At 46.4% G+C, this 26929-nt stretch overlaps 1 protein-coding gene across 2 annotated transcripts in view; it reads right to left on the bottom strand.

Annotated features, from left to right (window-relative positions):
- GZF1 (GDNF inducible zinc finger protein 1) overlaps positions 1-26929 on the bottom strand; it is a 325881-nt gene that overhangs the window by 113513 nt on the left and 185439 nt on the right. The window lies entirely within an intron of this gene.

Genomic DNA, 26929 nt, shown 5'->3' with positions numbered 1-26929 from the left:
ATTACTAACAGTCTACTCAAAATCATGAAGCTTGCTTGTAACAAGTTCACATAATTTTGAATGAAGCTCCCCAGTTATTCTGACATTTTGAACCACAAAGATGCATTCTTTCATTGTACTCCAGAGTCTCAGTGCTCCCCAGAACAAGCACACATTTTATTTACATATCTGACTGCCCAGGTTTTCATAATTCTGGTAGATGGGTTCTAACTTCCTTCAAAAAGAAGCTTAATCTAGGACTGGTACTATAACTTTATAATATTAATATGTTACAAAGACATGCATCTGGAGCATTTCTCCCTAGGCCTCCACTGAAAATCGGCTTTGTTCCAAGTCGGACTTTCCCGGTTAACAAATGTTAACTAAATAAAAATAAATAAATAATGGTGCTGGATAACCAAAAGCACCAGTTTTGCCACAGTGTAACCACTTAGCAGGTGCATTCTGTGATCCTGCGTACATACATTGCTTTTGCATGTGTGGATGAAGACAGCAGTACAGAAAAAGTAACATCTGATACTTTTCTTTACTTTCAACCTACATCTACTACAACCTTCCTATAATGCTTCTATATACTACGTTTTGCATATAAATTCAATGTTTACAAGTATATTATACCTTCTTTAGTATACTACCCTTAAACGATTTTCATTATGCTACATTTACTAAGAGTAGTTCATCTTCTGTTAAATAAAAAAAAAAAAAAATTTTTAATCAATTTTCTTGGTTTTAATGTTTTTATGTAACAATTACTACTGTTTATATTTGTTTCTGTTAATCCTCTATTAATTTTGTATGTTTTCCTGGAGCTTTTCTCCCCGGGCCTCTACTGAAAATGGACATGTATCCAGTTAGACTAGCCCGGTCAACAAATGTAAAATAAATAATAAATAAATAAATAAAATAAAAATAAATTTCTTTTATGGTTGTCTGTTCCACTCTATTTGCTTTCTCCTTCCATTACCCTACCTTAGAGGTCAGGCTACCAGCATTTACCTGAATTGCAAGCAATTCAGTCAAAGTCCTTTTTGTTATTATACAAACAATATCCTTCCTAAAAACAATGACAAGAATTATGACACCAGTTAATAAAGCAATACAAAGCCTCTAAAGTGAGCCAAAATCTTCAGACCAGTAATAAACATACTACTGTTCTGCATCTGCAACCATTTACACAAATTAATATGTTCAAACAGCAAATGTGATTTTGAATGAAATACGTACAAATCTATCAAAGGAAATGCATTTCAAGAAGTTAAATTGCTCAGAACTGCAAACAGTACACGCGAGCATATACTTAAAATTTTACACACGAGAATACTTCACCACAACAATTACTTCTGTGGGTGGGTAGTGGTGCTTCCAGACAAGAAGAGCTGCAGTAATGACCTGTAAGCCAACACCATAATGAAAGTATGGAAACTGACTACATCAGGTAATATGTAGCAAAATAACGATAAATAACTGAAGGAATGACGAAATCTAATTCTCATTTAGGTTCATAGGTGTGTAGTTATGTGGCAAACAACCTTTAAGGACATCTTAGTAATGAAACCAGGGGGTTTAAGGGCTCACAGTCATAAAAACTTACTGTAATGCCTAAAATAGCAAGTCCTGAGAGTCAGGGATTTAAGATAGCATTGTGTGGCACTAAATTTTTGAACATAAAATGTACTGCTGGACATCACATTGTTTTTTTTGTTTTTTTCAAAAATACTTTTTTTTTGCTCTGTTGCTCTCTAACTGACATCTCGCACAGAATGTCTTTTTCGTCACAATTTGTCTTATCCTCCCAGACTAAGCCATTCTTTGAAGGGCGAGAACCCAGCAGCAGAGATCACTATTTAAAATCTGCCACGAGGGAAGATGTTCTTCCCACTTTCCAAGGATTTGTAATGATAATTCCTAGTCCTCTGTGTCCAAACATGCATTTGCTGACATTAAGGCGGCAGTACTGGTCCAGTGTGGTGCATGCTCCAAATCTGGCCACAACACATCATGTTTGGTAGACCAAACTGCCACTGTCCTGTTGCTCTACACTGCACTAAGACTCCATCAGGTGTCAATCAAACTGCAGACCACAGCATCTTCACTGACCTCCAGATAAGGAAAAATACAGTTGTGTACACTTACCATAAATGTAGATGTCCGAGTGTATTCACTGTCGCAGTCATTACATTTGGGTTATCTGCCTGCAAGAAGCCCTCAGCCAGACTTAATACCAGAGTCTTCGGATTTCTGCATCGGATGTTGTCGCTTCTTCCCCGACGTCAGGGGTATTAAATATGCAGCCGACGCCATTACATCAGTTTTTCTTGCACCAGATGTCAGGTGCCCCCACAATAGGAAGCAATTATATGGTATGGTACACCCCCATTAAAAAGCAAATACACAAGAAAAAATAAATATACCAACAAGAAGGAAAGGTAGAGCCAAGAGAAGTCAGGGGGCTGGAGGGAGGGTAACCAGGACTGCAACAGTGAATACACTCGAACATCTATATTTATGGTAAGTGTACACAACTGTACTATGTTCTTAGTGTGCCACTGTTGCAGTCATTACATTTGGGTTGATTCCCAAAGCTAAGGAAGGGAGTAGAAAGTTAAAGAGCATTAGGACCAGCTGTTAAGCCCTGCAAGACGGCAGTGGCAAATCCAGCTCTGGATTTAGAAAAGATAGGCATGTGGTAATGCTTGGTGAAGGTATGTACAGAGCTCGCTGCTTCTAGGATGTCCCTGGTGGGGACTCCTCTGAGAAATGCTGCAGAGGTAGATGCAAGCCCTGGTGGAATGTATTCCCTGTGGGGTAGGTTTTCCATGGTGCTTGTAGTGGAAATGAATGCAATGGGCTATCCATTTGGAAATGGTTTGCTTTGAAATGGCCTTCCCCTCTGCCCCTGCAGCAAAGCCAACTAGCAGCTGTTCAGATTTTCTGAGAGGCTTAGTCCTGTCCAAATAGAATCTAAGTTGTCTGTGCACGTCCAGAGAGTGCAATATTTGTTCCCCTTTGTTTTGTGGATTACGGAAAAAAGTAGGCAAAAGAATGGACTGATTTAGGGCCACACTAGACACCACCTTGGGCATAAAAGAAGGATTAGTCCTGAGGGAAGTTCTGTCCGCATGGAAGATAATGAAGGGTTTCCACTGCCATGAGAGCCTGTAATTCAGACACTCTTCTTGCTGAAGTGATGGCTAGAAGGAAGGCTGTTTTCCAAGAAAGGAATTTCAACTCTGCTGCAGCAGCTGGTTCAAAGGGGGGGGAAGAGTGAGCTTTTCCAACACAAAGTTAAGGTCCCAGGCTGGAGTGGAAGCTCTCCTGGGGGGTCTTAAATTTTTGGCCCCTCTAAGGAATTGTTTTAGCAAGGAGTGAGCGAAGAGGGGTGGCTCAGTATGATAATGTGCTGAAATGGCAGAGGCATGAATTTTAATTGATGAGAAGGATAGGCCCTTGTGGAGCATTTCTGTTAAGTACTCTAGAATATGAGGTAAGCTGGGCACCGTTGTGCCCATCCCCTAAGCCTGGCTCCAGGACAGTATCTTTTCCACTTTTCAGCATAGGATTTTTCTAGTACTAAGCCTCCTTGCCTCCAGAATGCAATCCAGCACTTACTTACTGCGGAATGTTGGAAGAGAGCTCAAGGAATGAGCCAGGCTGCAAGATTAAGAGTTTAAAGCAGAGGGTGCAGAATCTGTCTCGCCTGCTGGGACAGCAGGGGAAGGGGGTCTGAGGCAGGTGCCATGGCTGTAGCAGTGTCATACTGCGCAAGAGGGGGTACACCAGTGCTGGCGTGGCCAGTCTGGTACAATCAGTATTATCCTTGGCTTGTCCAGTTTGATCTGTAGTAGAACCTTCGAGAGGAGAGGCAGAGAGGGAAAGGCATAAACCGAGAGGCTTTCCTAGGTAAAGGACAGGGCATCCGCTTTCCAAGCTTGACTGTGGGGAGTTCTTGTGCAGAATTTGTTCAATTGGTAGTTCTGAGGGGAGGCAAACAGGTCTACCTCTGGAGCCCCCCATTTGTTTCTCAATAGGCTGAATATTCTGGGTTCTAGTTTCCATTCATGTGGGTCCATGAGATTTCTGCTCAAGTAGTCTGCCGGTGAATTTAGTTTGTCTGGCAGGAATTGTGCTTGTAGGTGTACTTGGTAGCTCAAGGCTGTGTTCCACAGAGCCATGGCTAATCTACAGAGAGGGTATGAGTGGGTTCCCCCCAGCTTGTTTATGTACCACATATCCGTGGTGTTGTCTGTCTTCACCAATAGTTGTCCTGGAAGAGTACGGTCTTTGAAGGCTGTCAGAGCATTCTGTACAGCTAACATTTCTTTTTGATTGATATACCAGTGCATCTGTCTCAGGTTCCAATTTGTCCTGAATGCACTGCCCTGCCATGTGAGCCCCCCCATGCATAGTCTGATGCGTCTGTAGGGTTTGGGCGGCAGGGGGTAGAGTGAAAGGGAGTCCCTTGTTGTGGTAGCAGGCCTCTGCCCACCAAAGGAACTCTGCCTTCATACAAGGAATGATAGAAATCATTGATTCCAGGTCCTGAGAATGTTGACACCATAGGCTTTTCAGATACCACTGGAGTTTCCTCATATGCAGTCTTGCATATGGAATTAGTAGAATGCAAGAGGCCATGAACCCCAGAGCTTGCAGTATTTTCCTTGCTGGGGTTTTGAGGCCAATAGTTTGAAGCAGGTTGTCAAATTAACTTGTTTCACCGAAGTGAGGAATGCCATCTGGGAAGGTGTGTTCAAGCTTGCTCCCAGGAATACAATCTGTTGCCAGGGTACTACGTGAGATTTATTTTCATTGGTGTACCCCAGTGAGGTTAGACGTTTCTTTACGAATGCCAGGTGATGTAATAGCAAGTCCTGGCTTTCTGCCTGAATCAGACAATCGTCCAAGTATGGGTAAATCTGAATATTTCTCTGCCTGCAAAATGCAATGGCTGGAGCTAGACACTTTGTGAACACCCTGGGTGCAGTAGATAAGCCAAAGGGAAGTGCAAAGAAATGAAAGTGCATGGAGCCTGCCCTGAAACGCAGGTATTGTCTGCAAGATCCTCTTATTGGGATGTGCAGGTAAGCTTCCTTTAAGTCTAGGGTTGCCAGCCAGACATCCTTGGCTAGCATAGGAAGAAGCTACTGAAGAGTTAGCAATTTGAATTTTGGAACCACCAGAAAGGTGTTGAAAAGAGAGAGGTCCAGGATAGGATGCCAGGAGTTGTCTTTTCTGGGTACCAGAAAAAGTCTTGAATAAAAACCTTGTCCACTTTGTTCGGCTGGGACAGGTTGAACAGCCCTGATACTGAGAAGGCAGAAAACCTGCTGTTGGGCCTCTGCCCATTGATTTGGGGGTAGGTTTGGCCAATCATTCGGGGGTTGGTACTGTGTGGAAGTAGTATCTGTATCTGTTGGAGACCATGTTCAAGATCCATTTGTCCTGGGTAATGAGTTCCCAGTTTTTTGCATGCAGGGCGAACTTTCCTCCTAAGGGAGCAGGTAGCTGAGCAGGGCTTGGAAGGGTTAAGGTTAAGTCATTGTGCCATTTTTCTGTAGAGGGGTGGCTTACTACTCCCTGCTTTGGAAGTGGGAGCCCCCCACTGCTTAGATCTGAGCGTAGCCTGAGACTGTAGCCTTGGTGGTCTGCTGTTCCTGGGTTTGGACAGAGAAGGCCTGGAAGGGACTGGAAAGAACCAGTTCTTTGAAGGCCAATGCCTACTGAATCTGGGAGGATGTACTTGTAGGAAATCTTTAACAGTTTGCATAGATTTAGCTTTTTCCTCCATCCTTTTGAGGACTTCTGTTTTGTTGCCAAAAAGGCGGTCTTGGTTTAAGGGAGCATCCAGTAATTTAGCTTTAACATGATCTGGCAAGTTTTGTTCCTTAAGCCAAGCATACCTTCTAAGTACAGACCCAGTGACGGCAGCCCTGCAAGATGCTTCTAAATCGTCAAAACCACATTGTAATTAGAAGTTATGTACTCACCATAACGTTCCATCTGAGTAGGTGTATTCATTTGTCTGCAACCTGTGGGTTATGGATCCGATATCGGATCCGAACCGGCATAGTTTTCCAGCTATGGATCCAAGCTCTCAGCTCCTCCCCTCACCCATAATGCCCTGCTCTACCCTCATGACCTCAGATCGAGTTTGCCAAAGCAACAATACCCTCAAAAGGGTAACAAGTAATATGCAGGAAACTGAAAGGCCAGGGATAGGAGGCGGGATGGTTGCAGACAAATGAATACACCTACTCAGATGGAACGTTATGGTGAGTACATAACTTCTAAATCTGAAGTAGGATATTCATTTGTCTGCAACCTGTGGGACAGAGTCCCCAGCTACCTGAATCTTGGGCGGCCATCATGGAAGGATATTCCGAGCACCTGAGCCAAAGGATGCTCTAGCCCTAGATGCAAGATCCAACTTATAGTGGGAAATAAATGTATGAGATGAAGCCCACGTGGCTGCTGCACAAATATCATCTAGAGGAATCCTAGCCTTGAAGGCTGCCGAGGTAGATACTGACCGGGTTGAATGGGCATGAACACCCTCCGGTGCGGGCCTTCCTGACGCTTGATAAGCCAATAAAATGCACTGAGAAATCCAGCGGGACAGAGAAACTTTGGAAATTGGCTTGCCCAAATTGAATTTTGCAAAGGAAATAAACAGCTGGTCGGATTGCCTATGACCAGCTGTCCTGTTGAGATAAAATCTTAGTTGCCTGTGAACATCTAGTGAGTGTAGCCTATATTCACCTTTGTTTTCATACTTAGGGAAGAAAACAGGGAGGTTAATGGATTGATTGATGTTTGCTTCAGAAGCAATTTTAGGAAGGAAGGACGGGTTGGTCCTGAGGAAGACACGGTCCGGATAAAAAACCAAGTAAGGAGGTTTGGCTGATAAAGCTTGAAGTTCAGACACTCTCTTGGCTGATGTAATGGCTACCAAAAAGGCTGTCTTGTAAGACAAGAATTTGAGATCCACTGTAGCCGCTGGCTCGAAGGGGAGCGGTCAAGGCCTGTAGGACCAAAGAAAGGTCCCAAGGAGGAACTGCTTGCTTTATAGGGGCCTGAGAAGGAAAGTACCCTTAAGAAATGTTTTGCACAATTTGGCTGACATAAGAGGATTAGACTCCTGACCAATGTGATAGTGAGAAATTGCCGCCAGTTGAACTTTGACTGTGGAACTGCTGGCACCATCATTAAAGAGAGAGGTTAGAAAATCAAGCACTACAGGGAGAGGAACCGTGAAGGGATCTAGGCCTTGCCGCCCACACAGAGAACGTTTCCATTTGCTTCGTAAACCTTTCTAGTGGATGGTTTATGAGCCGCCACCAAAATAGCCTTTACCGGTGAAGAAATACCGAGTCCTTATCAAGAGTGGAACTGGAGCAGCCAAGCGGTCAGCTTCAGGTTGTCCAGGTTCGGAGGAGGAATGCAGGATGGATGGGATATCAGATCCGGAATGGGATCTAGAATCCAAGGAGGATTCACCGAGTGAGACCTTAGGAAGGGGAACCAGATCTGTCGAGGCCAGAATGGAGCAATGAGAATCATTCTGCAACCCACCCGAGAGGCTTTCTGAAGAACTTGCAGCATCAGAGGCAAGGGTGGATAGGCATACAGAAGACCGGGTGGCCAAGCATGCACCAGAGCGTCTCTTGGGGTACCTCCGGTCGGAGGAATTAGAGCGAAAAAACTGTCGCACTTGGTGTTTGAGGGAGAAGCAAAAAGATCGCACGAAGGGGTTCCCCACCGTGCGAATATGCGTTCCGCTACTTGACAATTGAGAGACCACTCGTAAGGGGTCAGAATGGTGCGACTGAGCTTGTCCGCTAGGATGTTGGACCGACCCGGAATGTGCGTTGCTATGAGAAAGCGATTGGTGGAGATTGCCCATTCCCAAACTCTCATGGCCTCTCGACAAAGAGGGTAAGACCTTGTTCCCCCTTGCTTGTTGATGTACCAGACAACAGACATATTGTCCGATTGAATCGCAATTGTTCCCAAGGGAAGAAAGTCCTGAAGTGCTAGCAACGCTAAGAGCACTGCTCTCATCTCTAGAACATTGATATGCAGTAAGGTCTCTGAATCGCTCCACGTGCCTTGGACTGTCCGGCCCAAAGTGCCCCCACCCGAGGCGGGAGGCCCGTGGTCACCGTGGCGAGAGGGGAGAAGCACAAAATGGGCGACCCTGTGGAGATCCGGGAGTGGAGCCACCACAAGAGGGACCGCTTGCAAGCCTTGCTGATCGCTATGGGATGATGCATGGGGAGAGCAAGGTATGACCACTGTACTAAGAGCGTCCACTGTAGAATGCATATTGAGCCTGGCAAGAGGAAGAAGTGCTATCGACGAAGCCATGGACCCTAGAGCCCTCAGGACCAACTCCGCTGGAACAGAACATGAATGGAGAATGGCCCGCACCTGGAGCTGCAGATTTAGAACTCTGTCCGCAGTGAGGAAGGCTCGTAAACTCCTTGTGTCTAGTCTGGCCCCTATGAAATCTAAGAGCTGAGTGGGTGCCAGGTTGGACTTGTTTGTATTTATTGTGATGCCCAGAAATGGAGCAAGATGGAGAAAGGAGTCTCCGAGAGAAGTAGATGCCTTGTTGGGGCGTAAGGAGCCAGTCGTCCAGGTAGGGAAAGACCTGCACCCCTGAAGCCTCAGGTGGGCCGCTACCACTGCTAGTACTTTGGTAAACACCCTGGGGGCTGTGGTGAGACCAAAGGGAAGGACCCGAACTGGTAGTGACTGGCTCCCAGCCGAAGCGGAGAAACCTCCTGGAGCGTCTGTCCATTAGGATGTGGTAGTGCAGCGTCCTTGAGATCTATCGAGCACATCCAGTGGCCTTCTCCCAGAAGGGGAGAATAGATTGTAGAGTGACCATTCGAATTTTTCTTTGGGGACTGCCAGATTCAAGAGAGAGGTCTAGGATTGGTCTTAGTTCCCCGTCTTTTGGCACTAAAAGAACCTGGAGTAGAACCCTGATCCGATCTGGTCTGGGGAACGGGCTGGATGGCTTTTTTCCCTAGGAGATGGCGAATTTCTGCCAAAGCGGGCTTCCTTTGATGGGGTGGTACGTCTGGGAGGGACTTTATCTTTGGAAGGTGAAGGAAAGGAATGCGATATCCCTGGATATGATTTGGAGAACCCAGCGGTCCGATGTTATGGACTCCCATGCCGCTAGGTGCCCCGGAACGCCCCGACTGCCTCCAGAGTAGAGCAGCCGGGCAACCCTCAGGGTTGCTGCGGCCGTTCAGAGAAAGGTTCCCTGGACCGAAGTTTCTGGGAGCCCCTCTGCCTCTAGGGCGGCGTCCTCCCTGTCCTCCTCTGCCACGGAAGGACTGGTTGTCCGGAGCAGGCTGGGACTGCTGCGACTTCGGAACCACATCTTCTTCTGACCCTTTTGGTTCCTAGAATAGGGCCTCTGGGGTGCAGAGAAGCGGATTCCGACGGCAGACAGCGTCTTCCGTCCTTCTCGCTCTGGGTCAACGTCTCGAACGGTCTTGCCAAACAGAGCAGAACCATCAAAGGGGCGTTCAAGCAGCGCCTTGAAGGGCTCAGAAAAATCGCAGTGGCGGAGCCAGGCCTGACGTCTAGTGACCAGTCCTGTCCCGCAGCTCTAGCGGCGCCTCCGTAGCATGGGAGAGTAGCCGATAGAAGTATTTGTGACTGACCTAAGAGTGGCCATTTTGGTGGAGTGCAGAGCTCTGTCCTCCTCGAAATGGACTCAGGGGATGCAGCGTACTCTTAATAAGGTCTCGCTGCATCCGAATAACATGTGCCAAATAGTTCAGCGCCCTTACCGAGAAGGTCGCCGAACTGAACATCCGCTTCCCCAAGCGGTCCATCATCGAGACTCCTTGCTCGGTGGGTGGACTGAGGGACTCTCTTGAGCCAGTTCCCTCTTTGTGGCCGCCGCCATCAACATGGCATCTACAGGAGGCCCCTTACTCCAATGGGTCCTGTCGGGCGGGCTAAGGATCCTGTCAGGTCTTTGGGAATTGGCTCCATGGTGTCCGGTTCCTTCCACGCCCTGGTGGTAATAAGGTCCACCAGGGGTCGGCAGGGGAGACACCCAAGAGGTAGACGGGCCCGCTTGAATGCCTCCAAGAACACGGACTCGTCCGAGGAAGACTTGGGGCAGACCACCCCCTAATACGGAGCATTTCCATGATGTCTCCGGGAGACATCCTCGGGGTGACCGTGGGGAGCCTTCCCTTCCTCCAAGTCCGTGTCTTCAGTGAGTGACTCGGGAGTCAATGTGCCTCCTTTGCACGTATGCTGAGGGCCTCCTCTGGGGGGCTGTCAGAGGAGTCCTCGCAAACAGCAATTTGCTCCATGGGAGCAACTTGGGGCACAGAAACGGGCTGTCCCAGGGGCCGGATGGTGGAAGCCTGGCCCAGTGCAGAGGGAGCGCGGGACGGAGCCGATGCAAGTGCCGGGGGTCCGGAGACCCTCAACAGAGCCCTCTCCACTACATCAAAAGCCGAAGGGGAGCCGACCTCGACCAAAGGATCCGACAATCGGCTCCCTCGGATCGAAGAGTGGATCGAGCCGGCGCCAAGCACTCGGATCCGAAGGGACAGTGCGCTCCGACACAGACGGCGCCGAAGGAGCACTGATCCCCCCGGATCCGAAGCTCGGATCCAGGCTCCGAGATCGGGTCCGACGCACTCGAGGGCAGGGTCGGATCCGAAGTACCAAGTACTATCGGCTCCGACCTCCCCCCGGCTCCGAAGCTGCTCGGCTCCAGTTGCTCCGGACCCGGGAGCGGGTCGGAGAAGGAGCAAAAGGCTTAAAAGGGTGTTGAGCTCCCCGAGGGGAGGCAAGAGCACTCCCATCTGCATCTGGGCCTGGATGAACCTTCTCATCATCCGTCCAGATCTGCATCGAAGGCTATGGGTAGATCTCGACGAGGCTACCGAGGTAGGCCTGGAATGCCTCCTCGATAGCCTCGACGGAGATCGGGTCTCCTCCTCCTCAGGACCCGGTGAGAAGCACACAGGTGACCGGAGCCGAGAAGGAGGAGACCGCACCACCAAGGAAGCCGGGGGAGAAGCCGCTTGGCTGGCGGGGCGAAACAGAGGTCTCGGCCCGCCGCAGGTGCTTCTCCCTCCGGTCCTTTTAGATGCATCCCTCTCCTGTCCTGAAGCGGGAGTTTGAGTCCCAGGAGCAGGAGGGTGCCACAGTGGGAACAACTGCAGCCGCAGGAGTCCCGAAGGAGCGGAGGTCGGAGCCGAGTCCGGCGGTAAAGACCCGCCAAGACCAGCTTGGACCTCCGGCTCCTCAGTGCCCTGGGGTTGAACCCTGCACAAATGGAACAACCAGATGTGAGGTGTTCAACCCCAAGACACTAACACCGAGTGTGGCCATCAGCCGGTGAGAGCTTATGGCCACACTCGGAGCATTTAGAAAAAATTGACTTAGGCTGATCAGCCATAGTCAAAGTTAAGCTAAAGTTACCAAAAGTAACCTAAAACAACAATAAAGAAGCACACAGGCCTCACACACACTCTACGTACCAGCGAGGGGAGGGAATAAAAATTACTACTAAAATTAAAATTAAACTGAAAACAGTCAAAACTTATAGGAAACCTACAACTTTCACACAAAAAAAGTTAAAGAAGGCAAAAATATTCTATTTTTGAACAAGAAAAATCCACTTAGCTGAGAGCTATGAAATCCACATCTAGTTACCAGCGCGGCAAACAAGATCTGAGGTCATGAGGGTAGAGCAGGGCATTATGGGTGAGGGGAGGAGCTGAGAGCTTGGATCCATAGCTGGAAAACTATGCCGGTTCGGATCCGATATCGGATCCATAACCCACAGGTTGCAGACAAATGAATATCCTACTTCAGATAGTATGTTTACCAACTTATTCTGCAGAATGCATTAAATCTTGCAAGTCTGTGTTCAGTACAGTCAGGAATCAACATCATTTTCTGTTTAAGTAGTCCCATAATATGCTGGTGATATTTTAACATATGAAACTGACAATTTAAAGCCCTAATGGCCAAAGTAGCAGAAGTGTACACCTTCTTACCCCATCTGTCTAAGGCTCTAGAATCTCTATCAGAAGGGGTAGAATTTTTAGCAGCAGAAGCCTTAATGCCTTTGGGTCCTTGGGAAATGGTATCTGGATCTGCAGAAGGATTCTTGAAGAGGAACTTGTGAGAGTCAGGTACTCTGTAGTACCCGTCAGGTTTTCCGGGAGCTGGAGGTAAAGTGTCAGGGGTAAGGCTAGATTCCAAGAAAGCATCATCTACAATGTCCAGAGCAGCAGGGATAGCCAAAGGCCTGTGTTGCGGCAGGAGTAAGAATTCCCTACGTCTCTTTTTGGACTCAGAATAATCCTGGCTTTCCCAGCGGAAATGCTCCCCAAGAGTATGCAAGTTTTCACCGAAAGAAAAATCTTCTGGAGGGGAAGCAGACGGAATGGAATCCTCTGCATCAGAATCCTCATAAGTAGATAAGGGCAAATCCTGGTAATCAGACTGAGCAGAGATCCCTGATCAGAAGAATCAGAAAGAAAATCAGTTCTAGGCCTCTTAGAGCGGGAAGGCTGGCTTCCCCTAATTAAGGTAATAAGGTCTTCAGACATTCTAAGCATTTGTTTTTTAGGCGTATGGGCCTGAGTCTGAGGTTTGGGCGTCGGTTTTCTAGGCGCAGTGCGAGTTTTTGGCCTGAGGAATGCAGTACTTTTGGATGGAAACAATGGCGTCTGTTTAATATGAATGTCTGTAGGCCAGAATACACCCTCAGAAGCCGGTGCCTGCACAGTGGCTCCGGACCCATCCAATGTAGAGACATCCGCAGGTTCCATAGTCGAAGAAGCATCTCGCGGCATACCGGACTCAGAATGGGTCTCAGTAGAGGCCTACGAATCTGAAGTAGCGGGTATCAGGGGCTGCAAAAGTGCCTCACTGAGTACTGGCGACTAGCTTAACGAAAGCGTCGTTGGCAGTTTTGGACCTATGCGGTCTCTCTCTCTGTCTTTATCCTTACTTTTTTCGGAAGATCGGTAGTCGGGTGGCTTAACGAAGCCATTTTGGAGTACTGAGATCAAGTACGAAAGTAACTGGCTGCAAAAATAGCCAGACGATGAATAGTTTGGGCATTGAACAAGGCACAAAACCGACAGAGAGGGACGTTGTGGTCTGGGCCTAAACAGGGGTTGCAGTAAGAATGAAACTCTCTATGAGGTATTTGCTTTCCACAGGCAAGACAATTATTAACTTTTACTGACATCGGTTGGAACAAGAAAAAGGATCCCTAACAGGGTACTTATCTTTTTTGAAGACTTCTGGTCTGAAACTCGAAAACGAAAATTTTAGGAGACGGCCGACCGGCACTTGTGAACTACTTCTGCTTCAGGGACCGCATGGCAAGGAGACTGATGCAATGGCTTCGGCTGCATGTTTTATACCCCTGACGACCTGATGTCGGGGAAGAAGCGACGGCATCCAACGCAGAAATCCAAAGACTCTGGTATTCAGGCCTGCTGAGGGCTACCTGCAGGCAGACAACCTAAATGTAATGACTGCAACAGTGAAACACGAAGAACATTTGGTGTTGCCTGCTCACTTTGTTATGCCAATTATAGAAGCTTAAATAGCAAGCAGTCCATTTTACACAATAAACTAAAGGACAGACTGGCAAATTTCTATCCTAAATGAGACAGGACTAAGATTCTGGCTAGCTATACCCTTGAAGATACAGTCTTCAGTGTTCTAATTGAGTAAATCACAACAGCAAAAGTAGGTGCATGATATATTATGCCAGGCTAGCATTATGGTGCTAGAAGTAAAACTGATAACAAGCAGAAAAAAATCAATTGCCTCTTGCTTTGACTGTGTATGGATAGTTGACTAACACTGGCTACAGTTTACAGGCCACTTTAATGCCCTTTAAAGATCCTGAACATTTTCTCAACTTACTATTTTCTCTGGGGATACTAACTTTCAGAAAATTAAATGAAGCACTGTCTATAATACTTCCAATCTAAATAGCAGTTCACCTCATCTTTTAGATCAGAAAGTGAGCAAGCTGATCTTGAGACCCACCGGGGACACATGCATTCTTAGTACTGTGTGTGAAGAATGATACATTAAATGCAGATTACACACTGTGGGATACATTCAATAAAGCCTACACTAAGTGCAGATATGTATTCAAGAACATTCTTTATTGAAAATTAAAATTAGGAGGAATTAAGGAGGTGTTGTCTGTTCACTCAGAACAGTGTACACTTAATGTAGGTGTTATTGACTCACAGGGTATGCCTAGCATTACTTGGTAGTGACCATCTAACAATAACAGCTGAAATACACATTATATAGAACAGCTTACTCAACTGTGATACTGAGGGTCAAAATTAATCAAATATAATTAAACTCTGATTACGTCACTACACTGCATTATTTATTACAGTATGAACAGGAAGAAAAATGTATGAGCCTAATTGCAGAACAGATGTCTGACACTGTAAAAAGCAAAATCTATGCTTTTTAAAACACTGCAACAAATCTAAAACAGGGAGACGATTAAAACGCAACAAACTGACACTCTGGACTAGAAAACTGATAAATATTAGGAATGTATGCCAACACGACATTTGAGGAGAGACCTAGAGACAAAATATTTCTGGATATGAAGAGAGCTTAGCAAATTGTTGCAGGGATAACAAATAGTTTCTACAGATGTATCACCAAGATCAGGAGGGAAAGATAAACAACCATGAAGCTTGAATACTGACAGCATTGTTTGAGGTGTATTTTGCAATTATTCAAGTTCCAAGACAATTTTCAGTATTTCATATGTAATGCCACTCTTGGGAAAGCAACTAGACAAACACTGTATCCTACAAAATATCAGCCAACTAAAAAACACACAAAGGCTCAAGAATTTATATACTCAGCAAAAAAAGGCCTTAAATATTAGGAATAACCCTGAGAGAACCATTATCTTTGTTCTTTAACACTTGCTGCATCACTAGATCTAGCTCTATGGATTGGAAAATAACAGTAATAATGACCACTTTTATGCATAAGGCAGCCAGTGGTCGATTATAATACGTGTGAAACAGGCATCAGCCCAGGGGCCACAGCTTCAGGAGGGTCCATGATCTGTCAACAAAAAAAATTAATTTTAACTCGTGCTTAGAGTTCAAACAAAACAGTTTAACTTGTCTACAGAGTGAGCTGTGATGTACAAGTATAGGAAGTGGAAGTAGCAAGCACAGGAAATAGTACATTAGTACAAGCGTGAAAAGGGCTGCTGCTTGCAATGAAGAACAGGAATTAATGGTGTCATTTGCTTAAGACTTTTAGAAAATTGAATGGAGGACTTTATGAACTATTTCCTGAATGCTGATGCTTTGAAATGATGAGACGCACTACTGATGACGTTCCTTGCACATGCAAGTGCGTCAGTGCTGTGTGTGTGTCTGTGTGTATGGTATCAGTATCACACTCAATGATTGACTTCCATACATTTTCAATGGTAAACAGGCGCGTGTGTGTGTGTGTCTTGTAGCAGTGCCACACTCAATGCCTAATGCCCACATATTTTCAAAGGTAGATTGTTAAGTCAAAGATAAATAGCTGTTAAAGATTTAATTTGCATCAGGAGCACTGGTTAAGTAACTTGTTCAGTCACACCATAGCCAAATGAAGGTAGAAAGACTCAAACCCTGCATCCCTGACATTGGGAATCAGCTAATTAAAAGTTTAGGGCTTTTCTCCACTGCATTAACTGCCAGCCACACATACTTCTTCATTTTCTGATACATTACTGAAGGTTAAAAGCAACTGAGCTTTACAGTAAGCAATAATGCCAGTCATTAGTTTCATAGTTTCTGTGATTCACCCACTGCACATAGAGGCAAAAACCTTGTGAATTAGACTAGTCTGCCTTTTATCTGTCTTCAGTTTTGCAGAACACCTCCGATTTTACCTCATATTTATGCCCTATCCCTCACATTAGTTTCTTTTTTCTTAGTAAATCACTGAGGATTACAGACAGTAATGTTAGTCACTACAGTTTCATAGTTCTTATAGCTCTGTTAACTGTTTGATTTAGAGTTGCCTGGTACTTAAGCTTGTACAATACTAATGCACTGCTGCTTCTAGTCAAAAGGCAGTGGACTTGAACCCTTTTATCTTCTTTTGCCTACTGTGCATCTTTCAGCAAGCTGTAATTGAAGGTCACAAGTGTGTATGTGTGTGTGTGTGTGTGTGTGTGTGTGTGTGTGTGTGTGTGTGTGGTGTATTTATAAGTACTTATTTCCTGCACCCCACTATTCTACTTGTAAATTATGAATCAGCACAGTGAGTTAATGCTGCTGTATCCTTTGTCAAGGTTTTGGAGTATGAATATTTGCCAGATGACATGGAAGATAAGGCTGTCAGCTCTAGCTTCTGTGGTACAGGGTTTGATTATCTCAGGTCTTATATGCTTAATGTGTAACCTTAAGCAAGTCACTTAAAGTACAGTTGTGTACCTACCATAAATGTAGATGTTAGGGTGTATTCACTGTTGCAGTCATTACACTAGGGTTATCCTGCTGGCAGGCTACCCGCAGTCGGCCTGAATTCCAAAGTCCTGGTCCGGAGTCGGTTGCTGTCACCTCTTCCCTGACGTCAGTGCGCCAGGGGTATATAAGATGCAGCAGATGCCATTTTCTTCAGTTTTTCTTGCCCCAGATGTCAGGTGCCCCCAAAAGGGTAGGCTAAAAATATTGCTTATAAAAAAGCATGCACTAACATAAACATTACCTTCATCTACAAGCAAATACACCACATAGGTTGTATAGAATGAGAAGTTATGTTCTTACCATAACGTTCCATGTTAGTTGTCTTCTTCTCGCCTTCTTTCTTGCTGGATGGGTTCGGAGCCGATCCTCGGCTCCGACTCGCCTAATACTAAAGCTCGAGAGCTATTTTTACCGGCTTGAGGCTATGTTATGTCCCATAATGCTAGGCGTCATATACCCAGATCTCGTTTGATAGCTAACACTATGGACATATATGTCCCACCACAACAGAGAATAATCCACCTAATCATAGATACAAAAAGGAGAAGCATATATATCTATATATATATCTATATATATATCTATATATATATATATATATATATATATATATATATATATATATATATATATAAATAAATATATATAACCCCTCTAGAAGAGCTAGCAAAAAGAGGAGCAAGGAGCTAGCTGGGGAAATAACTGAGGTGGCAATAATTCTCACAAGGTACTCTAGATCTCCCAGGCTAGGGGGATGGAGGGTGGGACGCAAGAAAGGCGGCGAGAAGACAACTAACATGGAACGTTATGGTAAGAACATAACTTCTCAATGTTAAGTTGTCAATCTCGCCTTCATTCTTGCTGGATGGGACAGCGTCCCTAGCACCTAAATCCTGGGTGGCTCAATGGAACAAACTCTTGAGTACCGTGGAACCAAAATCAGCCCGACTTCTGGAGGCCATATCAAGCTTGTAATGAGAAATTAAGGTATGAGGAGAGGCCCAAGTGGCCGCTGCGCAAATGGAATCCATAGACAATCTTGCCTGAAAGGCTATTGAAGAAGCTAAAACTCTGGTTGAATGGGCTCTAGGCTTAGTAGGAAGTTCCCTGATCCTCAACTGATAGACCAACATGATAAGACAGGACAACCACCTGGACAAAGTTACCTTAGGGACTAGTTGGCCTTGTTTCCCTTCCGCATAAGACAGGAAGAGCTGGTTTGATTTTCTCATTTGCTTAGTTCTATCCAGGTAGAAGCGTAATTGACGGTGAACATCCAAACAATGTAACTTTTGTTCAGCTCTATTACTGTAATTTGGGAAGAAGACTGGAAGATCTATGGTCTGATTCAGATTTTTCTCTGAGATTATTTTGGGTAAAAAGGACGGATTAGTCCTAAGTGACACTCTGTCTTTGTAAAAAACAAGATGAGGAGGGCTACCGCAAAGGGCTTGAAGTTCCAAGACCCTTCTTGCTGAGGTGATGGCTACTAAGAAGAGTGTTTTCCACGAGAGCAACTTCAACGAACAAGAAGCCGCCGGCTCAAAGGGAGGAAGAATTAAGGAAGACGGTACCAAATTTAAGTCCCACGGTGGGGAGGGTCCTTAACCAGGGCCTAAGTAAAAGGGTTCCTTTTAAAAAGGCTTTGCAAAATTTGTGGGACATGATGCTGGTCTCTGACAAGCCAACGTGGAAATTTGCAGTAGCTGCCAGTTGAACTCTGATGGTAGCTGAGGAGGAGCCAATTGAAAGAGTTCTGCTAGAAACTCTAGAACTGTCTTGGACAGGAGCTGTAAAGGGGTCCACGTGCTTTTCCCCTGCCCAGACAGAGAAACGCTTCCATTTGCTAGCGTAAGCCTTTCTGGTAGTAGACTTGTGAGAAGCAAGGATGATATTGCAAACTGGTTGAGAGATAAGGGGAAGCCTGGCTAGGGTTGGAAGTGGAGTAACCAAGCTGTGAGGTTGAGAGATCGAAGGGACTGATGCAGCCCGCCCGATTGATGGGTCAGAAGATCTGGCTCTGGGTCCAGATGCCAGGGCTGCTCCAGTAGACGGCATTGCAGGAACGGAAACCAAATTTGTTGAGGCCAGTAAGTGGCAATGAGGATCATCCTGGCTCACAAGGCAGTTGCTTTCTGGATTAATTGAGTAATCAAGGGAAAGGGGGGGAATGCATACAGAAGACCCCAGGGCCAATCGTGAACTACAGCATCTCTGGGGGGTAGACCTGGGAGAGGGAAGAGGGTGAAGAAGTCTGGGCACTTGCTGTTTAGAGGTGTTGCAAAAAGGTCGCAGCAAGGCTGACCCCACCTTCTGAAAATTCTTTCCGCTACTGTCTGGTTGAGAGACCACTCGTGAGGCATGAGAATAGCTCTGCTCAGTCTGTCCGCTATGACGTTGGACTTCCCGGGAATATGTGTTGCTACCAGAAACCATTGAGAAGAGCTCGCCCATTGCCAAAGTCTGAGTGCTTCTCGACATAGGGGGCAGGATCTGGTTCCGCCCTGCTTGTTGATGTACCACACTACAGACATATTGTCTGCTTGAATTGCAATAGTCCCGGTGGGTAGAGAGTCCTGAAGGGCCTGCAATGCTAAATGTACCGCTCTCATTTCCAAGACATTTATGTGCAAGTGGTATTCGATGGGTTGCCATGGGCCCTGGACTGTCCTACCCCGAAAATGCCCCCCCCCCCACCCACCCAATCAGGGAGGCATCCGTTGTCACAGTGGCAACAGGAGGAGGAAGGACCACAGGTCTGCCCTGGAGTACTTGAGGGGAGACCGTCCACCAAGAAAGGTGTCTTTTGCATGACTGAGTGATTAGAATGGCGTGCGACATGGGGAGCTGCTGAAAGGACCACTGGGAAAATAGCATCCACTGCAGGATCCGCATATGAAAACGCGCTAGGGGGAGTAAAGTGATTGCTGCTGCCATGAGAACAAGTGTTTTTAGTACAAATCTGGCTTGGACTCTGGTCTCCTGTAATAGGATCTGAACATGGTTGCGGTTTTGCTGAGAGCTCCACTGTGTTTAAAACGGCGCCTATGAAGGTAATAGACTGACAAGGCGACAATGCAGACTTTTCGAAATTTATAGAGATACTTAGCGCGTTGCACGTTTGTACAGCGTAATCTCTGGATTGGAGTAGTCGATGCCTGGTGGTGGCAGTAAGGAGCCAGTCGTCTAAATATGAAAACACCTGGAATCCTTGTCGTCTCAGGTAAGCCGCAACCACTGCCATGCATTTGGTAAACACCCTCGGGGCTATGGTGAGGCCAAAGGGCAGGGCTCTGAATTGGTAGTGACTGGCTCCCAGCCGGAAGCGGAGAAACCTTCTGGAGCGCCTGTTCATCTTGATATGGTAGTACGCATCCTGAAGGTCTATAGAGCACATCCAATTGTCCTGACCCAAAAAGGGTAGAATGGACTGTAGCGTGACCATCCGGAACCTCGTTCTTTGAACTGACTTGTTCAGCCTGCTGAGATCCAAAATAGGTCTCCAGTCCCCTGTCTTTTTTGCTACCAAAAAGAAAGTACAGTTTTGTACCTACCATAAATGTAGATGTTAGAGTGTACACCCTGCTGCAGTCATCACACTTGGGTTATCCTGTCGTCAGGCGGTCCCGCAGTCGGCTGGAATTCCAAAGTCTTGGTCTGGCGTCGGTTGCTGTCGCTTCTTCCCTGATGTCAGTGAGTTAGGGGTATAAATAATGCAACCAACACCATTTTCTTCAGTTTTTCTTGCCCCAGATGTCAGGTGCCCCCAAACAGGTGGTCAGTAATTAGTACCAAATTGAGTAAACTTGCACAAACACAAAATCCCTTCAGCTATAAGCAAATACATCAGGAAGGTATTGAAGAGATTTAGCCAGTAGGTCAGAGGGGATGGAGGGAGGGTAATCTGGACTGCAGCAGGGTGTACACTCCAACATCTACATATATGGTAGGTACAAAACTGTACTATGTTCGTGTTACCCTGCTGCAGTCATCACACTTGGGTTGAATCCCAAAGCTAAGGATGGGTGGAGGTATAATAGGAGGGTTAGAGGAGGCTAGAAGGCCCTGCAGAACTGCAGTGGCGAAGCCCGCCTTGGTCTTAGAGTAAAGTGGTAAGTGATAGTGTTTGGTAAAGGTGTGTACTGAACTCCAAGTTGCAGCTTCTAAAATCACCTTGGTTGGAACCCCCCTGAGAAAGGCTGTAGCAGTAGCTGTTGCCCTGGTAGAGTGGGGCCTAATGGTAGCAGGAACTGGTTTTCCATGATGGGTGTAGCAAAAACGTATGCAATGACCTATCCATTTGGAAATGGTTTGCTTTGATATAGCCTTCCCTTGAGAAGCTGTAGCACAGGATACAAAGAGCTGGTCAGATTTTCTGAAAGCCTTAGTTTTGTCCAAGTAGCAACGAAGTTGCCTGTGAATGTCCAAGGAATGCAGGAGTCTCTCACCTTTGTTCTGTGGATTTGAGAAGAAGGTGGGTAAGTGGATGGTTTGATTTAAAGCCACACTGGAAACCACCTTAGGCATAAAAGAAGGATTAGTTCGTAGAGAAACCCTGTCTTGATGAAAAATGAGGAAAGGTTCCACTGCCATTAGTGCCTGTAGCTCTGAGACTCTTCTAGTTGAAGTTATTGCTAGCAGCAGGGCAGTCTTCCATGATAGGAACTGAAGATCTGCAGAGAAAGCTGGTTCAAAGGGAGGTAGCATTAGTTTTTCCAGAACAAAACTGAGGTCCCCTGTTGGTGTAGGTGCTCTCCTGGGGGGTCTAAGGTTTTTTGCCCCTCTGAGGAACTGCCTTAGAAGTGAATGCGAAAATAAGGGTGGATCTGTGTTGTAGTGGGCCGAAATAGCTGAAGCATGGATTTTAATGGAGGAGAAAGAAAGTCCTTTGTGCAACATCTCAGTTAAATACTGTAGAATGTGAGGCATGTGAGGCTGAATTGTGTCTTGGCCTTTAGATTGGTTCCAGGCACAAAACCTTTTCCATTTGTCCGAATAAGCCTTCCTGGTGCTTGGCCTCCTAGCTTCCAGAATAACATCCATAACTGCTTGGGAAAGAGGAGCTGGCTGGATGCTTAGTTGATTTGCCATGCAAACAGATTTTAAGGTTTTGAGCTGGCTGTGAAGAATCTGATTGTTTTGTTGTGTGAGTAAATGGGAAATTTGTGGTAATATCCATGGTGGGCCGTAGGCCATATTCCTCAACAGCGGGTACCAGTGCTGGCGTGGCCAGTCTGATCTAGGAGGATCAGTCGAGGTCTCTCCTTTTTGACTTTCAGAAGTACCTTTGTGAGGAGAGGCAATGGAGGGAAGGCATATACTGTCAGGTTTTTCCAAATGAAAGAGAGTGCGTCCACTTTCCACGCTTGATGGTGAAGCGCCCTTGTACAAAATTTTGTTAGTTGACAGTTTTGAGGGCTGGCAAACAGGTCTATGTCTGGAAGACCCCATTTTTGAGTTATCATTGTAAACACTTGTGGATCTAGTTTCCACTCGTGGGGATCCATGATGTTTCTGCTGAGGTCATCTGCCAATGTATTCTTCTATCCTGGCAGGAATTGAGCTTGTAACTGAACTTGGTAAGCCAGAGCTGTGTTCCATAAGGTCATTGCTTGCCTGCACAGAGGGTAGGAGTGGGTACCCCCTTGTTTGTTTATGTACCACATTACTGTGGTGTTGTCCGTCTTTATTGTCAGTTGTCCTGGATGTAATAGATCCTTGAAGGCTGTCAGAGCTTTCTGTATAGCTAGCATCTCTTTTGATTGATGTTCAGATTCCTTTGATCTGCAGTCCATACGCCTTGAACTGTCCTGCCATGTGAGCCCCCCAGGCGTAATCTGATGCATCTGTTGTGATAGTTTGCCTGGCTGGGGGCAAGGTGAAAGGCTGACCCTTGTTGAGGTGACATGCCTGTGACCACCATAGAAACTCCTGTTGTAGGCAGGGAATGAGAGATATCATTGTGTCCAAGCTGTGGCTGTGCTGATACCATACGCCTTTTAGGTACCACTGTAATTTCCTCATATGCAGCTTTGCAAATGGTATTAGTAGTATGCAAGATGCCATGAAGCCCAAGGCCTGCAGAATTTTTCTTGCAGTTAATTGGGCCTTTGTTGCCATTGTTTTGAAATATTGAGTCAGTTGTAGTTTGTCTGGCGTCAGATAAGCCTTCTGGGCCGTTGTATTCAAGCTGGCACCCAAGAATGTCATATTTTGTGAGGGTACTAGTTTTGACTTCTTTTTGTACTGTGTACCCCAGGCAATTTAGTAGATGTTTCACAAAAGCCAGATGATGTAATAGAATGTCCTTGCTTTCTGCTTGGATGAGGCAGTCGTCCAGGTATGGGTATATTTGAATTCCTCTTTGTCTGCAGTATGCAATTACTGGTGCCAGGCATTTTGTGAAGACTCTGGGCGCAGTAGATAAGCCAAAGGGCAGTGCAGAGAATTGGTAATGGGTTGAACCTGCAATGAAACAGAGATATCTTCTGCAACTTTGTCTGATAGGGACATGCAGGTATGCCTCCTTGAGGTCCAACGTTACTAGCCTTGCTTCCTTGCCCAACATGGGAAGAAGCTGCTGTAGTGTTAGCATCTTGAATTTGGGTACTTGCAAGTAGGTGTTTAGAATTGAAAGGTCCAGAATTGGTCTCCAGGCATTGTCCTTTCTGGGCACTAGAAAAAGTCTTGAGTAAAATCCTTGACCTTGCTCTCGAGTAGGTACCAGTTGAATGGCTCTCATGTCCATGAGAGCTGTAATTTGTTTTTGTGCCTCTGCCCATTGATTTTGTGGCAGGTTTGGCATTCCTCTTTTCACTGGCAAGGTGTGAAAATGGAATCTGTATCCTCGTAAAATTATGTCTAGGACCCATTTGTCCTTTGTGACAATGTGCCAGTTGTCTGAAAAAAGTGCGAGTTTTCCTCCCAAGGGGGCTGCCAAGAGAGTGCTGCTTGGCCAGATGAGGTGCAAGTCATTGATTTTGCCTTCTGGTAGTTTGGGACCTGTCTTCTCCTCCCTTCTGTGTTGTGGTGCCCCATTGGCGAGGTTTGTACTGGGCTTGTGGTTGTCCTCTGCCCCTTGGGCGTCTGTATTTAACCCTCTGTGGTCTGTCTGTAGCTGGAAAGGACCAATTTTTTGTTGGCCAGTTTCTGCTGAAGCGAGGGGGCTGTACCTGTAGGAAATCTGACTGTCTGCATAGATTTTGCCTTATCCTCCATTTTCTTTAAGACCTCTTCTGCTTTAACTCCAAAAAGAACATCCTGATGTAAGGGAGCATCTAGAAGTTTTGCTTTAACATGATCAGGTAGAGTTTGTTCCTTTAACCAAGCATGCCTACGTATAACAGACCCAGTGACAGCTGCTCTGCAGGAGGCCTCCAAAGAATCAAACCCACATTGTAAGGTATGTTTGCCCACCTGTTCAGTGGCATGCAACAGATCCATTTCTTTCAATTCAGATTGTTAAGGGAGAGTGGTCATTTTTTGCTTTAACTGGGAGATTAGAAATTGCTGATACTTAAGCATGTGAAATTAGCAATTTAGTGCCCTCATAGCTAGAGTGGCTGAGGTGTAAACCTTTTTCCCCCACCTGTCTAGTGGTCTGGAATCCCTCTCAGAAGGCACAGGATTTTAGCCATAGAAGCCTTAGCCCCCTTGGGACCCTGGGAGATTGTCTCTGGGTCAGCAACAGGGCTTTTGTAAAGAGATTTGTGGGAATCAGGCACTGTCAGGCTTAGCCGGAGCAGGAGGAAGAGAATCAGGGTTAAAACTGGATTCTAAGTAAACATCATCCACAATGTCTAAAACTGGTGGGATGGCAAGTGGTCTGTGTTGGGGGAGTAAAAGAAACTTTCTGAGCCTTTTCTTCGAGTCAGAGTAGTCCTGACCTTCACAGTGAAAATGTTCCCTCATAGTGTGTAAAGTTTCCCCAAAGGAGTAGTCTTCAGGAGGAGAAGCTGAGGGAATGGAATCCTCAGCATCAGAATCTTCATAAGGGGAAAAAGAGTAATCTTGGTCCTCAGAGGAGTCTGAAAAAATGGACACTTGTTCAGAGGATGCATAATCTTCCTCTTGTCTAGGCCTTTTGTCAGGAGGGGGCTGGGAACCCCTGATTAAAGTGATCAAATCTTCAGCCATTTTGAGCATCTGTTTCTTAGGCATGGGGCCTTGAACAGGGACTGAAGTGCAGTCTTTATAGATTTAATAGGAGTCTTCGTCTTAGAAAAAGATTTAATGGTGAGCGTTGTCGGTCTGAAAATGCCTTCAGAAACCGATGGCATTTCTGCAGCGCCGACATCTTTTTCAGCAATGTCGTCGGTAGGGCCTACACTAAATGGCTGCGTCGGCCTGGTACATTCGGTCAAAAATTCTGAAGCTGTCTCGGGTTCCAGATCTGCGGTAGTCAGGGGCTGCGTCGGAGCCTCACTGAGGACCAGAGAACCAGAGACCGGGCCAGTGGATTAGGCCTGGGCTGTCTGTCCTTATCCTTGCGTTTTTTGTGCATGCCGGTAGTCGGTTGCTCCGACGGCATGGTGTAGTTAAATTTCCTACCGAAGTAGTGTCGTGCGAAATCAAAGCGTCTTTTAACAGTACGCTTATTAAACCTAGCACAAAAACGACAACTAGTGACATTGTGGTCTGGGCCTAGGCAAGGTATGCAATAAGAATGAAAATCCTTATGAGGTATTTGCTTCCCACAAGAAATACAATTATTAACTTTTTCTGACATCGGTCTGAGGCAAGAAAAGTTTCCTCAACGGGTTACTTAGCTTTATAGAAGACTTCTGTCTGAAATTCGAATTCGAAAATCTCAGTAGTCGGCCGACCGGCACTTGCGAACTGCTTCTGCTTCGGGCACCGAGCGGCAAGAAAGACTGAAGAAAATGGCGTCGGTTGCATTATTTATACCCCTGACGCACTGATGTCAGGGAATAAGTGACAGAAACCGACGCCGGACCAAGACTTTGGAATTCCAGCTGACTGCAGGACCGCCTGATGACAGGATAATCCAAGTGTGATGACTGCAGCAGGGTAACATGATGAACATCTTGGAGTAGATACCGGATCCTTGTTAGTCTGCTGGGACTGGCTGGATGGCCCTTTTTCTTAGCAGCTTTGAAATTTCTAGTGCTGCTAGATCCCTCAGACCGGGTGGAACACCTGGAAGGGGCCCTTTTGGCTGTTGTGGGGTATGAGTAAAGGGAATTCTGTAGCCCTCGGATATGATCGACCGTACCCATTTGTCTTGCGTGAGGGAATGCCAGGCTTCTGGGTACAGCGATAGTCTTCCCCCAACTGCCTCCGAAGGTGGACAGTCGGGCAGCTCCTCAGGGGTGCTGGAAGGGTTTGTCAGAGAAAGATTCTCTGCTACCCTGATTCTGCGGACCCCCCCCTGCCCTTCGGGCGAAGTCTATTATTGTTCCCTCCTCTGCCTCTGGAGGGAAGCTCACCACGTGCATCAGGCAGTACTCCTTGAGGTTTGCGGAACCACATTTTCCCACCTTTCTGACCCTTAGGGTATGGTCTAGAAGGGGTAGAAAAATGGACTCCTACGGCAGAGAGAGTCTTGCCTTCCTGCTCGCACCTGGTCAATGTATCCTTCACTTGATGTCCAAACAAGGCAGAACCGTCAAAGGGGGTGTTAGTGAAAGACCCCTTGAAGGGGTCGGCAAAGTTGCAAAGCCACATCCAGGCGTGTCTCAGAGCAACGCCCGTGCCTGCAGCCCTACTCGCTCCATTGGTGGCATAGGAAATGAGCCGCATGGAGGAGTTTACAATAGAGTTCAGGGTTCCTAGCTGGGAGTTGATCTTTTCCTAAGATCCCACAGCTGATGGGTCCTGTAAGGTATCACCTAGTTCTTTGAGAAGGTCTCTCTGAAGACGGGTGAAATGGCACAAATAATTCAGCGAACGCATGGAAAAAGGTTGCTGAAGAAAACATCTGCTTGCCGTACCTATCCATAGTCCTAGATTCCTTATTAGGAGGATGGACAGGAACTGAAGGGTCAGCCAACTCCTTCTTAGTGGCCGCCGCCACCACCATGGCATCAATGAGGATGCCCTTAGTGAGAAACTGCTTGTCTGAAGGGGCTGTAATAAATTTTGTGGGCCTCCGGGGAGTTGGTTCCATAGTATCCGGAGCCGTCCACGCCTTCCGAGCCACCACCTCCATGAGTGGGTCGAAAGGCGGGGACACCCAGGAGGTGGAAGGGCGAGAACCGAACGCATCCAGGTACACCGACTCGTCCTCGGAAGGGTTGAGGGCAGACCAGTTCCCCCTCTGTTTAAGGATCTCTAGGATGTCAGAAAATGAGACATCCTCAGAGGGGGACCTTGGGGACCCTTCCGAATCATCCAGGTCGGTGTCAGATGTCACTGAATCCGGGGAG

This window comes from Protopterus annectens, chromosome 1.part2 (genome assembly GCF_019279795.1).
Source record: "Protopterus annectens isolate FY-2018-M chromosome 1.part2, PAN1.0, whole genome shotgun sequence".
NCBI lineage: Eukaryota > Metazoa > Chordata > Ceratodontiformes > Protopteridae > Protopterus > Protopterus annectens.
The sequence above is the reverse complement of the archived record's forward strand: the minus strand, read 5'-3'. Positions and strand labels throughout refer to the sequence as shown.